Source organism: Lissotriton helveticus, chromosome 1_1, assembly GCF_964261635.1.
Source record: "Lissotriton helveticus chromosome 1_1, aLisHel1.1, whole genome shotgun sequence".
NCBI lineage: Eukaryota > Metazoa > Chordata > Amphibia > Caudata > Salamandridae > Lissotriton > Lissotriton helveticus.
The window spans coordinates 128,841,264-128,855,184 of NC_136057.1; positions in this window are offsets into that span (position 1 = coordinate 128,841,264).

Sequence of the window (13,921 nt, forward strand, 5' to 3'; positions counted from 1 at the left end):
TACTCATCCCGGTCAATGTAAGAAAAAGTGTAACTTACAAACTCTTACATAACAGAGTAACATCAAGAGGTGGTACAGTTATATTTGTGGTAGAGACACATGAATATCGGCAGACAGAGGTATTCTATGCATGGATAAGTTTTCCAGCAGCAAATGCTATAACACACGAGTTACACTTCTACAAAGTGGAGGAACATCCAAGGGAATACGTCCCTTTCGAGGAAATTGAAATTCCAATAACTTACCAGCAGCATCAGCTCTGGTTTAATGGTGCCCTAAAACATGAAAAATATATTACCAGGCTCGGTCCACTAGGTAGACCAGGATCAACATGGCCGGTATTAGCTGGCTATACACCACATCCTGACATATAAGATATGACAGCCAGAGATCTGTTAATCCAGCTAAGTCAATTAATTAAAATACATAGGCAACTAGTACAATATGTCATGAGGACCTTAACAGTCCAACCAACAATACAAATTCCACAGCAAACCCCTCACCAGGGAAACACAAATAAAATTACACCACAGACTATACAGTCAGTCATTGGTAAATTACCAACAAAACAAGAACAAATGCCATTCTGGTTAGCTCAAAAGATTACTCAAATAGAGGTTGTATTCCCTAATAGTACACCTCATGAAAAACACAGAATTATGACAATCTGTTTACCAATGGGGATCGCACCACATGTGGAGGACTGTGAAAGTTGGGGAACAGTCTTTGCTTCAATATACATGAAAACACATGGTGTTCCATCAATAGCGGTAATACCAGATGTTCTGAAACAGATTCAAGATGAATATGGTCCAGAACCGGCTTTAAGTTTAGGTATGAAATTACTGAATAATTTTAAATAAGTCTCAGCTATGATTTTAGTTAGCAAACGTAAGCGGAGAAGCAGCAACTATGGCGATCCGCCAAAGATTAAGAGAAACAGATTTAGCAGATCAACCTGTTGAATTTGCCAGAATAATTGAAAAATGTTATGAAGAACTTGGTGGAGATAGTTTGGGTGGGAAACCACTAAAACCTCAACTACCAGGAAATCCTGAAAAATCTTTTGTCAAAAATAATCTCACTACTCCAAAACAGAAATGGGAGGGTAATAAACATACTACTTATTATAAAGAAGACTCAAGAACCGATGGTAAGTAAAACTCGTCTTTATTGCTGTCACCCAGCTCTCCACACTGACAGGGATATGACAAATTCCAGGGATGCCTGTGGGGAAGATACCAAGTGGCTAGGGCAGAGAGGGGTGATGGATTGTACCACTTTGTTAAACTTGCGTAGGTTACAACACATCTCCCTTTGAACCAACAGAGCATTTACAATCCCAGCCTAAGTTACAACACATCTCCCATGGACCAACGAGGAAAAGGGGGAGGGAAGGAAGGAAAGGGGAGCGGGAGGACAGAGGGAGGGGAAATACCGGCACTCAATAACAGTAAAACGCAGGGATGAGGAACCTCAAAACACAGCACCTAGAAGTGCGGGCGGAAGAACAATAGAGGGTCATTTCCCTGGTCAACAAGACATGGAACTCCCAACCTCCATTTACAATCTGTACGCAATGTACCTCAACCTAGAACCAGGTGGGAAGAAATTATTAGAACACGTAGTTTGGATCCTGTACCTCTTCGCTATGCACCATTCTTACTTGACTCATCTCCCCTTCCTTACACACCCTTGCGAAATGGCCCCTTCTGTTACACTTCATACAAATAGAAGTTCGTGCAGTACAATGTACACTATTAGCAAGATGGTTGTTGCTTCCACACCTGAAGCATTTCAATCCTTCTGTGACACTGAAGGGCTTATCACTCTTTACCTCTTTAGGTTTGATCTTGTAACCTTCTCCTTCTCTATTATCTTCCAACACCAACCCTTTGATTTTATTCACACCCATGGATTCTTTAGGTTGGTCCATCTCCTGGATGCACTTTGCGGTGTGCTCAATGGAATGGGCCATGGCCACCGCTTCCCTCAACGAGGGATTCTTTGCCAGAAGTTTTTCTTTTATCTTAGGGTTATGGGTGCACCTCACCAACTGATCCCTAATGAGGGAATCGTTCAACTCCCCAAACTCACACAGCTGTGTGAGACCTCGGAGAGCGGAAATGTAATTAGAAATAGATTCATTCTTTGCCTGCACTCGTGAAAAGAACTGACGCTCAAGCACAACGTTAACCTTGTCCCCAAAATGAGTCTCTAGTTTAATCATTGTAATTTTGAAAACATCTGAATCCAACTCGTCATCTTCCAATGCTGGGGCTGGGAGAGTATCATATATTTTCCTCCCTTGAACTCCTAGATTATGAAGCAAAACATGTTGCTTCCGCACCGCTGAGAATTTTTCCCCCCAATGGCTATTAGATATGAGTCAAACAAGTTGATCCAATCCTTCCAGTGTATGTCTGGATCGCCGATGTCATTTAGGAAGGAGGGGGGGGGGATTCATAGATGAAGCCGCCATGTAAAAGGTTTGCAGCTAGAGGCACCTATGCACTGGGTAGAGGTGAAGGGGAAACCTTTCTAGGTCCTTACGGATGCTACAGATATTAGAAATAATTACTTGTAGGAGACAGGGAACCAAGTTATGTAGAGGAAAGGTCGTCACAAAGAAGTGGTGAGTGAACTTCCCGGGACAAGGTGAATCAACACTACTGCAAGTAGGGGATAGAGCTTTAAGGCCTAGGACACTGAGCAAAATTACATCTCACACCTAAACTAGGAAAACTGCAGATGTACTTACACGGTACCTGGCACTGTATAGAGATATTCCCCAAAGCCTAAGCTGCTTCGTGGAAAGTCACAAAAGTCAACATTTAATTAAACTGGGTTACTAACAAACAGTTGTAACCATTACAATGTTCACCCCCCTAAACCCATACATGAACCTGTACAGAGCACCACACTTCTCTGGTATGCCCGTCAGTCACACTGCCACTACTTGCCTGGAATGACAGTGCCTGGAGAAGGCCTACTTTCCACAATTAATCCTGGCTCCTAACACTTGTTCACATGCCCCATGTAGAATTCCTATCACTGAGGAACAGAAAAATGTACTAACACTATATGTGTAATAGGCATACAAAAGAATCACATGGGCTTTGGTTCTGCTTTATCAGCTGCTGACCCTGACAAGGTCATTAGATGAGAATGTATAAGCCTATTCACGGTTTGCCTGCCCCTACAATCCCCACCAATGTTATATTTAGAGCCAGAAGCGTGCCGCCTGAAAGCCCCAACATGCACTATTCACCAAAGTACTGCACTCAAATGTCCGCCGGCAGTCTTACTTATCCCCGCGTTATTTAGTCAATCTTCTCCTTCTGGGTAGGTACTGTCCCACTTTAGAATATTCTGAAATGTCTTACTGGAAATACTCCGAATCCAAAAGCACAGCAGCCTTGAAAGAAACTGGTCGTTTTTTTTCTTTTCTTCTCTCCACACCATAGATCAGTCGGCTTCCTGTCTCACACTTCCCTCTCGCTGCTGCGCAGGTCACATTCCTCTGTGATCAGTGAGTAGCGTCTCGCCTCTGCGCCTGCCCCTTGCTGACACAATTTTCCTCAGGCTAATCGCACAGCGCGCGAAACTGACACGTCTGCTCAAAGTGTCTCCTCACAGCGCCTGCCTCCTTTCCACTGACAGGAACGCTTTCCGGCTGATACTGCGCAGGCTCCTGTGCACTGGAACCTGACAGCTCTCCGACTGAATTCACCCCGAGTCTCTATTTTTTTCCCACAATGGCACTTCCCACAGAACAGCCTCCTTTCCGCTGACAGGGAAGCTTGCCGGCTGACACTGCGCAGGCTATCGTCTGGATCCTGACAGAGCAAAAACTCAAATCACCTCGGGTCTTTTCATCGATGGCACTTCACACAGGACAGAAGAAGCGGAATAACTATTTCCTCCGTCTACGCGCCCTCTGCACTCCGCTGGAGTGAATTCCTCTATGGATGCCTCAAGTACCCAGCAGCTCTTCCACGATGGCACAAAAGTACTTAGAGTTCGTAAAACCTTAGTCACCGAATCACCTCTTCCTGCATGAATTCCTCTCACAGGGCTGCACTAAATCACGCTTATCACTCCAGTACCAGAACTTTGGATTAAAGGCAATATTAGAAGTAATACTTCCTCAGCTCGACGTGGATGCGATGTTAACAGACTTACTGGAGTCTTTAGGCTGAAGTCCGTCGAGCAGAGGTCCCAATTTTGTATCTTTCACCTCAACAGCACGCAGCACGATTTTTACAAAGCACAGATTGGAGAGAGTACAGAGAGGGGAGGTGACAGCTGGGCCCCCTGCGCCTGGTTCTTCGCCTCGTCGCCAGTATTATAAAGAAGACTCAAGAACCGATGGTAAGTAAAACTCGTCTTTATTGCTGTCACCCAGCTCTCCACACTGACAGTGATAGGACAAATTCCAGGGATGCCTGTGGGGAAGATACCAAGTGGCTAGGGCAGAGAGGGGGTGATGGATTGTACCACTTTGTTAAACTTGCGTCGGTTACAACACATCTCCCTTTGAACCAACAGAGCATTTACAATCCCAGCCTAAGTTACAACACTACTCCCAGGGAAAAACAGTTTAAATCCAGAGGAAGGTCTCCCCAGAGGAGAGATAGATTTCCAGGTCGGGAGGATAAGTCTCCCAAACAAGAGCCCTCTGAGAAAAGATATAACTTAAGGAATAGGGATAATTTGAAGAAACCTGACAGATATCAAGATAATGATACACGTCCCTCTTGATCTTTTCAGACTTCCTCACAGAAATCGGAAAGAAGAGGACGGTCAGAACATAGAGAAGAGCGCGTTAAGTCCAAAGACAAGGAACCTGCTCAACAAACTAAGAAATTACAATTTTCCAAAAAGAAGGTAGCAAGCATAAAGATAAAACATGCCGAAAATCCTGAGGACACAACTCAAGAACGGAGAATGGGCTCAGACAATGCTAGACAGCGCAGCAGAAGTGAGCATAGCTCGCAAGATCCTGATGAATCTTCTGGAGACAGTGGACACGAATGAGTACATTCAGGTGGAAACTGCAGACACCAGAGTTATTGTACCCCATAAAATATATGAAATAACACTCCGTATAGAAGGGGACATAACTAAGAAGAGTAAAACTCTCTTTTGGGTGAAACTATCAAAGGGTTATTATATTCTTCTAGCTGAGAAAGACTGGCCACCAGAGTTTGTTAGGGAGTGCCCTCATGGAGAAGAAATGATTAGGCCTGCCTTCTCAAAACATGTTCCAATTAATAAAATACACACTTATGCAAAGGAATGGGCTGTAGCACAGGCCCCTGCATTATATAAAAAGCATGTAGGATGGGATGAGGATAGTCCTCACCATAAAATCCAGTTAAAAAAGCAACCTACTGCACAAAGGCAGTACCCAGTGAAGCAAGAAGCTAAAAAACAGCTCAGGGAGATCTTAGATCAACTTGAATACCAAGGGGTGATTGAAACATGCACCTCACAAATGAACAATCCTTTGTTTCCTTCTCCAAACCAGACAATTCATATCGTCTAGTATTGGACTACAGACATTTAAGCACATGTTGCTATACAATTGCAATACAAACATCGTACATTACAGCACTGATGAATAACATCATGCGCAAAAAGTATAAAACGACAATGATATTTTCCAATGCATTTCTTAGTCAAAACATTGCACCAGAAAGCAGGTATTTAACAGCTTTCACAAGCATGGGGACCCAAAAACAATTTTGCCGTCTCCACCAAAATTTCGAGAGTAGCCCAGCATTCTTTTCAGCTAGGGTAGGAGAACTACTACAACTGTATGATAATGAGGCAACATTATATGCCGATCAATCAATCAATCAATCAATCAAAGCATTTGTATAGCGCACTACTCACCCGGAGGGTCTCAAGGCGCTAGGGGAGGGGGGTCCGCTACTGCTCGAACAGCCAGGTCTTGAGCTGCTTCCTGAAGGCGAGGTGGTCCTGGGTCAGGCGGAGGTGGGTCGGGAGGGAGTTCCAAGTCTTGGCGGCGAGATAGGAGAAGGACCTTCCCCCTGCGGTGGCTCTTCGGATGCGGGGGACGGCTGCGAGGGCGTGGCCGGTCGATCGAAGATGGCATTTGGGAGCGTAGAAGTTGAGGCGGCTGTTGAGGTATCCTGGGCCTTGGTTGTGTAGGGCTTTGTGTGCGTGGGTGAGGAGACGGAAGGTGATTCGCTTGTTGACCGGGAGCCAGTGCAGGTTTCTCAGGTGTCCGGAAATGTGGTTGCGACGGGGGATGTCCAGGAAGAGTCGTGCTGAGGCGTTCTGGATCCGCTGGAGTCTTTTCTGGAGTTTGGCGGTGGTTCCGGCGTAGAGGGAGTTGCCGTAGTCCAGTCGGCTGGTGACGAGGGCCTGGGTGACCGTCTTCCTTGTCTCGGTGGGGATCCACCGGAAGATCTTGCGTAGCATGCGTAGGATGTTGAAGCACGACGAGGAGACGGCATTGACTTGTCTGGTCATGGAGAGGGAGGAGTCCAGGATGAAGCCCAGGTTGCGTGCATGGTCTGTTGGTTTGGGTGCGCTGCCTAGGGCGGGGGGCCACCAGGAGTCGTCCCAGGCGGAGGGTGAGGATCCAAGGATGAGGACTTCCGTCTTGTCAGAGTTCAGTTTCAGGCGGCTGTTCTTCATCCATTCGGCTACCACTTTCATCCCTTCGTGTAGGTTGGCTCTGGCGGTGGCGGGGTCGTTGGTGAGGGAGAGGATCAGCTGGTGTCGTCGGCGTAGGAGATGATGTTGAGGTTGTGCTGGCGTGCGATGGCTGCGAGGGGACTCATGTAGACGTTGAAGAGGGTTGGGCTGAGCGAGGAGCCCTGAGGAACACCGCAGATGACTTCGGTGGCTTCTGATCTGAACGGGGGAAGGCGGACTCTCTGTGTCCTTCCGGCGAGGAAGGAGATGATCCACTCTAGTGCCTTCTCCTGGATTCCGACGTTGCTGAGGCACTGTACTAGGGTGCGGTGGCAGACAGTGTCGAAGGCGGCGGAGAGGTCTAGGAGGATGAGGGCCGCTGTTTCTCCGTTGTCGAGCAGGGCTCGGATGTCGTCGGTTGCTGCGATCAGGGCGGTCTCGGTGCTGTGGTTGGCCCGGAAGCCCGACTGCGAGGTGTCGAGGGCTCCGTTCGTCTCGAGGAAGGCGGCCAGCTGCTTGTTGACGGTCTTCTCGGTGACTTTTGCGGGAAACGGGAGCAGTGAGATGGGTCGGTAGTTCTTGAGGTCACATATGACACGATGACATATATCTTACTGATGATGACTCGGAGAAACACTTGATGAGAGTAAACACCATTATTCTTGAGTTTGCGTCTGAAGGGTACAAATTCGACATTAAAATATCACGAATTGCCCACCTCACTGTCCTATTTTTAGGATATGAGCTATCAGGTGAAGAAGGAAGGCCTGGCAGCTAATTTCTTAGAGAAATGCGTGCTGCTCCAGCCTCCAAAGACACTGAACAGCTTACAATCACTTCTGGGTTTCCTGAAATTTTGAGAAAATTACGTACCAAATTATGATATAAGGGTATCACATATTCCCAATTTAGATCACCCTAATTTTAAAGCAAATAATTGGACAAAAATGCACACTAAAATGTTACGTTACAAACAGACATGGTGACAGAAACACACTTACAAGAGCGTTTTAAAGAGCGCAGGCTTGTAATCCGAGTAATCACAGGAAAATGCGGATTCACGTACCTGACCACCAATGAAGGTGAAAGGGTACCAATAGATTACAAATCAGACTTGTACACACAAACTGAAATGAAATTAACTTCAACAGAAAAGATTGTGACAACAGTTAGAACAGCTGTAGCAAAAGAGAAAGCCTTAGCACAGGGAAATAAAATAACAGTCTTTAAAGCAGTCCTGAACCTGCTTTACAGGCAGTGACAACTCCCAGGGCTGAAATTATATCAGCATTAAATCCAGAATGGATACAGTGGGTTGACGCTCTTGCTACAACAGATGTTAACATATATTTTGATCCCAATCTGAAAAAATTTGAATATCTTGAATATGAACAAGAATGTCCTCTGCCGACTGAAATTCTGCCTCTCGAGCAGTACGCCTGTGTAATCTACACAGACGCATCTGCACAACACTGGATTGTGGAGGAACAAGTTTTCAATGCGGCATGCGCGATTGTAAAGGGTCGCTGGCGCATAGGTAAATTCAGACCAAGGGTCACTAAGACTCAATCACTCAAAAACTGTACAGCTCAGCGAGCTGAAATACAGGCTCTAAAGATGGCGCTTGAAAATGCCGATCACGAATTCCCCACACTAATAGTGTGCGATTTGCATTTCTGCGTCCAGTCTTACAACAATGTCCTGGAGACATGGATTAAAAATTATTATAAGGATGAGACAGGTGCCACAATAAAGCATAAAAAACTTTGGGAACAAGTAGTTCTTTTACAGAAAGAACTACAAAAGACTCACGTGATACATATGCAGAGTCTTCAACGTGATGGCGTTCACGTTGCAGGGAATTCATTGGCTGATAAAGCCGCAAGGACAGCTGGTCAACCGGCTTCCGTAGCTACAGTAAAACGTTCTAAAAACCAAATAAATGGTGAAACGGTGCTAGCGGTAAAAGCCTCAATGGAAGGCAACTATGCGGCATCACCTCACAATTATCCACACGGAAATAAATACATTATTGATGTAAACTCTGTTCCTTTTGCTCAAATCCCTGGAGTGGGGGACAGAGTAATTCCAAACAGGAAGCGGAGAGCTTACTTGATTCAAGAAGCACATATGGGAATGGGTCTGTGGCATCAGGAGATTTTGACATCTTTGAAAGAATTTCAGAAAATATACTGGTGGCTGGGGATGAGCGTGCACGTTCACAACTTTGCACTAGATTGCCAGAACTGCAGCAGAGACCGCAGTAATCAACCAGACCAGATACCTGACTCTAATAAAGTCAGACCAGCCCAGATACCACTTTTAGACAGTATTAGGCTATCTACACGCAGGCGTCCCCGCAGACAAATGCAATCCCATAAAAACTTAAGACAGGATACATTTAGATGTGGCCCCAGCGCTCGGCTGACGCCAGGACTGTTATTAAAGATCTGCGAGTCTTTATCGGCACATACGCAATTGGCATGTTACATTCTGGCCAGGGTCCTGCGTTTAGCTCTCGAGCTTACAAAGAAGCCATGGCCAGCTTTGTCATTGCATTGCGGTACTCTTCTCCCTTCCATCCTGAGGGAAATGCGGTAGTGGAAAGAAAAAACCGTGACATAAAGCAATCTATAACAGCGAGGGTATTAGGTTTCGGGTGATGGGTGGGTCAAACATCTAACAAGTGTCCAACGTAGTCTTAATAATCTGCCAAGACCTTCTCTGGGGGGAATCACTCCGTATGAACTCCTTTTTGGTACTAGAATGATGATCAGTGATCTTGATTGTCAAACTTCAGTGGTAGAACAAAAAACCTTTGACATCAATGATCGTTTGGCTGTTTTACAGGACTTAAATTAAACCAGAAGAAGCCTCAGTAACATAAAGCAAAAGCCAACGACTACTGAAGAAAAACCACCTGTCCCAGCAAGACCTGTCTGGATTCCAAAGATTGGGGATCTGGTCAGAGAAAAGATCGAGGTAAAGAAAAAATTTGGGCCTTCTTACAGAAAAGCTGTACCTGTCTTAGCCATCAACGGAACAAGATCAGTGGTACTACCGCCCCTTGCTGGTAAAAAGGAGAACCGAGTTGTATCAATCGACCTGGTGAAACCACAATCATGTGGCCAATAATAAGTAGTAGGCCCAGTAGATTCCCAAGATGTAGCAGAAGACCAAACCTTACTACAATTCAAGAGGTTCAAACTGAGAGACTAATCACATTTGATAAACCTGCAGTGAACAAAGGACTATGCAACAAAGCCATGGAACTTGTGCCTCTTGAAACCCAAATAACAATTCGTCAAGAATCACCTGTCTACAATGATGTAGCCTTTGAGTATACAAATATGCCAAAAGAAGAATCAAATAAAGAAATCAAAGCGAATCATGAAACAATTCAAACAATTGACAGAACTGCATCTGGCTACTTGTTCAATTTCAATGACTTTTCTGAGGATCCTAGCGAACATGAGTAAAAGCAAGCAAACAAAACTTTCAAAGAAAAAACAACAGAACTCTTTCATCTACTTGGAGAAACATATCTGATTTCACCTTGGACTGAATTGTGGATTGTTTTAGGTGTAATTTTCCTCCTGCTCTGGCTCATTTTAGTTTTGTGCTTGGGAAGGATGATTGATGGAAAATACAGTAAAATGGACACAGCAAGTCAGAACATCAACTTGGTTCTAAAGCCTCATAAATCATCTCACCTTGAAAAAAGAGAACTTTCATCTGTAAACATCACAGCCATTCCTATACCCGGGGGTATAGCATGGGACGCAACGAACTATGACATTTATGGACCTGTTGAACTTCTGAAGTATCCACACCAATTTAAAGTTTCCTTAAGTGACTTTGTGGCACCAAGTACTTTCTCTGATGATTGGGACTTTGAAACAATTAGTAATATGATGTCAGATTTACAAATGTCACCTAAATACACAAAGCATGATTATTTAGAGGGTTCTTCTAACTATGAACAAATGTACTGTTTTAATCATTATGGTCACCACTATCTGCATAAATCTGCAACTCCTAGAAATTTTTTAACGTATAATCAATGGGAACATTGTCCAACGCCGTCAAAGGGCAGCTCAAAAACATTTTATGAGAAATTCACATACTTCTCAGGGTATAATACCACAAATCCAGAAGCGTTTTATTTTAAAAATGTAAATAAGTAAGGAATGAAAAATATGTTGACCAATACAAAACAGATATACTCTGCAAAATTTTATGAACAATTATCTACATTTGGTTTTGAATTCTGGAAAAAGAACATCGAAACAAAGACAATCTGGGGTTCAAAAGATTGGCAAGTGCAGGGTTTAGAATCCTTATTCAGGGCCTGCATGATCCCAGAACAAATGATATTTTTGAATGACACTATTCAACAGACAACCTGTCTTGGTCTAGCCAAGATAAAAGATTTAAACAAACCGTCTATACCAAATCCCCTACCTGATAGTAACAGCACTACAGATGAGGAGATAGACTTATCCCATATTTTAAACCAAAACAGAACACATCCTGAATGGAAAAAATGGTTGATCTGGCCCACAGACACTAATAACTGTCACGATAGATTCCTGAATAAAACACAGGGTTTCACTCAAAACAGGCCAGACCCAAGATATTCCCAGAGACAACATCCAGAGATTGTCACCACATATAGTGTAGGAAAACTATGTCTAGATTGGCTACAGACATCTACACTTCCTGAAATTAAGCAACACTATACGGTGCTGAGCATAGAAAGATTAGAAAGATTACCACTGACGGTTTCAGAAAAACCTGTCGTTGAATGGATGATACATGGTACGATAACAATACAAATAACAACATTCCAGTTTCAATACTGCCTCAAGCATATACCAGCAGGCCTGTATGAAAGGTTGGGTAAGGAATACATCAAGTCTACATGGAATCTACCATACACAAACAGTTGTTGGAGTGGGGGTAGAAAAGTATTTCTTAGTGGAAATAATTGTAAGAACTCACTGAGTGGTACACTGCTGTGTCAAGGAATTAATTTACATGGAGCCTGCGAAGGTTCGTCTAATGACCTTTCTTGTCATCTGCATGGCACCCCTGCTACACAAATAGAGCCTTATTTCAGACAGTTTTCCAACTGTAGCTACGTTATGTTAAGCGATCACAGCTGTTGTGGCATGATGCCAGGAACGGCCTATCTCGTCAGCGTCACGTCCATGGTCACTTGTTGTATGCAAGTATTGTCTCAAGTATTGTATCAAACATTCAGCCAGACAAGGAGGCAACAATATGGCCTTCATTGAATATCTCTTCTATTCGAATTGATACTTTAAGCAGAATGAAATCTATTCTATTGCAACAAACTGTGCCTTTAACCTCATCACGAGAAATGTATGACCTGCAAGTATCAAGGACTTCTGCAGAGGTACATGCATTATTATCAACAAATTGCCCCACGCATTTTGTAGAAATGCTTAGCCAAATCTTAAACATGTCTGATACTAGTGGCATCGCACATATATTGAAGACAATTTTTTCGGGACTATTATCACCCTTTGAAGCAGTCCTGAGCATCTTCCCGAATTTCGTGCACTCTGTATTTGGCGGCCTGCCTCTCATCTTGGGACTCGTAGCAGGAATCTTATTTTTGTTCCTTCTGCTTCGATATGGCAAGTCCAGTCACAGGTGAAACTCAGGTTATGCTGGAAAACACGTTCCTTGCGATGCGGTACCGAGATAGGATTTCCAAAGTACTCGGATTAGCTCGACTGAGAGATCTGAATACCACCTGGGTCCTTTCATTCAGACCAATCTGGCAAGATTGCATCTTACCTGTTCTACGTTGCCTGCTCTGCGGAGAAGAATGCGTGTTAGACGTCTGTCTCACACTCCCATCAGCAGTACCGAAGGATGTCAATACTTTGCTTGGACCAGTAACGGCTCATGCATCGTGTTGTCCCCAGCGGCTACCAATTCTGATGACGGCATTCGTTAAGACCCCACAGCTACCAGCTGGCAGTGTTGTATGAGAGGAAAGCGGCACACAGTTACAACTTTCAACAACCATTGCTGATCAAAACAGCGACGACAGCAATGCACCGCATGAATGCACTATTTCTACTTTTTCATATATGGCCGAACTTTCACCTACAGTTATAGACACATTTTTTGCTACACTATCTAAGGAACTGTTCTCCCCTAACAACGAGAAAAGTTTTGAAAAAGAAGCACACAGCGTTCCCTGAACTTTTAATTTGACCTTCTATTTTGATAAACAGAACTTCAAAAACAGTAAGAGTAAAGGTTTTCCCCTCTCTACATACGGAGATTATCTTTTCCCCGTTCCCAAAATATTTACCTTTTTGGCACAAAATACCCTGCTTAAAGTAGAACTATTCTTAGAGAACAAGATTTCTATTTTAGAAACACTAGAGACATTTATTTACACTTGGCCTCTAGCACATGTACAATCTAGTATAAATATGTGATGAAATGGACTCGCCCCTTTTTTTCTTCTGTATTAAGAACCATTTCATAAATGTAAATTGAGTGACGCATTTGAAATATAATCTATGCATTATTTTGAATGATACAAACTGCTTAGAAAACATACAGTATAATACTCATTTTCGTGTACATGCCATTTTTGAATGCAAAAATATGTTTTTGTATTTTGGGGTGGGATGGAAAACACATGCTTAGCTATGTTTTGTTACTTAGAATTTAGTAATGATAGACATCAGACGTGGAGTGGGTGATGTAAACCTATATAGGACCCTAATCTAATATTCCTGATTCATGCTCTTATATAGTTATATAGTTATATTAAACCATATCCTTATATAGGCATAGTAGTCATACCCATATTAAGACATAGCCAATGCAGTCCAAATACGGCAAGCCTACTTCCACAGACTCCTAGAAAGTACAACGCGTTCTTAGAGAAACCAACACATCCAGCAGCCCGGGACTTTCCCCGACTCTGCTCCTGTATTGATTTGTCCTAGAACTCCTAGAGTCCTGAAAGAACTGCGAGTTCTGGATGACGTCTTATGTCCACCCTTACGTCAAACTCGGCACCTACCAGGTATAAATATACCAGCATCTGCCCTAGCTAAACACACAGTGGTTTGGAGCAGATCGACTATCTACTTGCCCGACGCCCTGCTGTTGCAAGCGCCTGAGGAACCCGACCACTCCAGCTGACGCACTGAGAGAGACGCTGTCTTTTCTCCTGCCGAGAAATCCAGCT